We start from the raw sequence: 3,735 nt of genomic DNA, 5'->3' as shown, positions 1-3,735 counted from the left end.
ATGATTTCTATCAACGACATGGAGGCGCGCATGCTTACACATGAGATTACTAGGCCATGCCACCAGTATTAAATTCTAGGGTTTCAAGTTATCGGCTCGATGCACATGTTGCATTATCGCTAAAAAAGATGGCCACTTTCAATAGCTGCTGAGAAACTCTTACAATCGAATCGGAAGCCGTGCTCTAGTGGCTTGCGTGCATTCAACCCAACTTCTCCCAGACGGTTAAGTATTTGCGTGACCGGTGCAAAATATGTCGGATTCAGCGGTCAGAATGCTTTTCATTCTACCCAACGCGCCCTGAAGCGAGACGCCAAAGTAAAATGTTTAGATTTAGAAGGATCCATTGGGTCAGTTTACATGACCACTTCAAGGAGAGCCAAACCCTGTTTTCAAACACGCCTTTGTGTAGCACCAGTTGGCCGGTTTATAGTACCGCTTCAAAGGCAGCTGCTGGTAAAGTGACCATAGTAACTGGCCATCGGTGTAGTTTTAATAAGGTAGACATCATCGCAGCAGATGAAGTTCGTTATGCAAAGGCGTTGATTTTTGTTTTTAGTGTAAACAAAGATATAATTAGGTTTCAGAATTTCGTGATACACCGCGTTTCAATAAAAGCAGGCTTCAGTATGTTTACGCGTGGCCCAACTTAATGACCCAACTATTAATTATATTCGTGGTCAGTGGTCACGCATCGAACCAGCCAGAGTTTTGCAAGTGTTCTGCGTAATTTACGAACGGCGATCAAGACTGATTACGCACAACACATCACACGGTGTCTTTAACGTGGCTAAAATAGCTGGTAAAAGTAATTTGGTGTGCGTCATACACCTCGTATAAAAGATTTGTTATATGTTTTACCTTTTTCTTATTGATTGTTCAAAAATATTATCTCATTATCTATACCCAGCTACTAATTCGTGGAAATGGTCAATAGGCTATATAAACACCTATTGGCGTCAGGTACTTTTTTGGTCTACAATACACATCGCAAAGTAATTATTTCTATCAAGTTAGATTTGGTTTTGCTGGTGCTACGCCTAAAGAGAGCTCGACCCGTTTTTTTTTGCCGCCGGGAGTAGTTAGGCAAGTAAGGAGAAAGTTTGTATCCCTCTGACGAACTTTCTTCGGTTATCTTTTGTGCTCGTCATTTGTGGTCGCCTGCCCATTCTACAGAAAAGGAACAGCTTTTGTGGTTGAAAGCCGGCCCTTGTGATTCGCTCTTGGTTGAAAGCACGAGGTTTGTGGAAAAGGCAGAGAAAGCGGGGGGAAGCGTATGTTTGTAATCTTTAGCTTTAGATTCGGAAACAAAAGTAGCGTGAGTGCGCGATTTAAAACTATTACCGGCTGAGTCTAGAATAAAGCTTATGAAACCTTCCGCGACTCTTAAGCACATGGTTTCTCACGGCGTGCTTTGTTTTTCTCAATGCTCGGATAACTGCTCGAGAGTCCATGTTATTTGCAACTTGAAATTACGTCAGTCACACAGATTAGGCAGGAAATGATAAGCTGGTGTCACGAAGTTGCTCTTGATCGCACCAGCAGTCAACTCCCGGTCCATCTAGTGCGGCAGTTGTAACGTCAAGTGTTACTAGTAATATGATGAAAGGGCCCGAGGCATTTTGAACGCCTAAATCCCGCTCACATGCCATGTGCTGTTGTATCTGCTAAATTGGACTGGTGGTTGGTGAGTTTCAGTTTACCTTGGTCAAATTTTACAAACTAATAAGTGCCGGAAGGCGCAGTTAGACGTAGTGAGGCCGGTATACTTTTGACAACAAGGCGTGCCAGCAATTTTAATGAGGTACTAAGCACCGGATGCTGCGGAAAGGCAAATTGCAGATGCGCTGCGAGATCGGCAAGCTTTCTTGCCTTGTATTTTCTTGAGCGCCGCGTAGGAAACGCTAATTAATCTTGGCATGTCACCCTGCAGGCCTTACACTGCTGTGTATTGACGAGCCAACGTTCAAACGCGCTGCTGGCCACGTTCGTTATTCATTCACCGAAAGTTGATGTTCTATAGGTAAAGAAGGTTGACACCAGTGGTGCATACACCTAGGGTTAAGTTCAAACGCTTCTAAGGCATTTCAGCATTACAGAAAATTGCTGAATCAATTTTATTCCCTTTACATTGATTTTGCCTATTCGGGGCAACTGTGGTTTAAATAAGCTTTTGTAGATTTAGTAAACTGGGTCCTATAGCTTTAAAGCGACATCCTTGTCAGTTGTAGACTAGAATTTTAACGTGGTTTAAAATTGTTTTGCGGTGTGACGCAGGCATTGAGCGGGTAGCACAAATAGCAAGAAGCGTCAGCAACAAAGAAAATTTTGTCACGCTGCAAACGTTGGCATATTGCGTGACGGTGAATTCGCACGTATTCTGTATTGAACTTTTCGTAGCGTGTGTAATAGCTGTCCGAGCGTAAGTTATGACTGGAACGCGCGGTTTTGCATAGTTACACTCTTTAACTTTCGGGCATTGAAATGTTTAAACGCCAAGGGCCCACCAATAAATGTTTTTTTTTATCTATAAACGAGAAATTTTAACATGGTTGTGGCAAAAACTCAAAAGGTAACAGGAAGTTTTACAGTATTCGGTTTTGTGGCTTAACTATATCTTAATTTGTTGTTTTTAGGAAATCCTGTGTAACAAAACAAAAAATATTTTTTCTACTAATCAAAGGCGGTGTACGTTGCGCGCATGGCGTTTTATCGGGGTTACTTTCAAAGTTAAATGTAACACGCATTCCACGTCCCTATTGGTCTAAAAAGCTATTGGGGTTGCCCATGACCGAAAGTTGAAGCTTTTCTTTTTTCACTGCTTAAAAAAGAGGCTCACGCGCAGGTCGAGAGCAACGTCTACTATACAATTCGTCAATGATTGATAACAGTTGCGGCTGCGAACCGCGAGGTCGACAATGATGGGGTGCAAACTTTGTAAACTTTTATTAACGCTTGGCTAGGAAGGTTTTTGTTTATCGCCTTGTCCGAAAACACTAAGAATAGAGCGGAGAAGCACTAAAACGCGTTTTAAGTGCAGTTGACGTGTTGGTACTGCTAAGAGTAGATTATTTTAATTCTGCAGACATAAGTTTGTTTTCGCACCACACATGCTTTTCGAAAAATATATTTTTAGGTAAAAGTTTTAAGTGTGGAAAATTTGGATCTTGTTTTGCCTATTACGAGCAAAACGATGTTTGTTCATTGTTCCTAAATCGGCGATAATTTCTGTCAACTTAATCCAACCTGGATTTAAGTTAGTATTCCGAGTAAGCCCTATAAAAAATTGGTTTCACAAAGCTGCCATTCAAATCGTTTTAAAAAGCTGCGATATCACATAAAAGAGAATTTATTCGGCTTTAGATAAACATGGAGTTTTACGTCATTAAGACATTTTTTGATTTCTGCTTTTCTTTTGCACATGGCACTCAGTCTGTGGTGTAGTGTGAGGCTATCAATGCTCATTGCTATGTGGATCAATAACAATGTACTTGTAAAATCATTGCTCATGAAACCACTTACGAATGTACAGTAAAATGGAATGTTTTTACAAGTTTCCCGTTAAAATATAACTGCTTAAAGTGGTGAGGAATTATGTGGTATTAAGAAGAAAAGAGGCAATACTGCAACCAGTGGACAGGCGTACTTTACCCATTTCCTAAAGTGCAAATCAGATATGATGTGTAAACTTGAACTTAAAAAAACAGTCTGTAGAAAATGAAAAGAGACAGTCTA

This window comes from Ascidiella aspersa, chromosome 7 (genome assembly GCF_963924565.1).
Source record: "Ascidiella aspersa chromosome 7, kaAscAspe10.2, whole genome shotgun sequence".
Lineage (NCBI taxonomy): Eukaryota > Metazoa > Chordata > Ascidiacea > Phlebobranchia > Ascidiidae > Ascidiella > Ascidiella aspersa.
The sequence above is the reverse complement of the archived record's forward strand: the minus strand, read 5'-3'. Positions refer to the sequence as shown.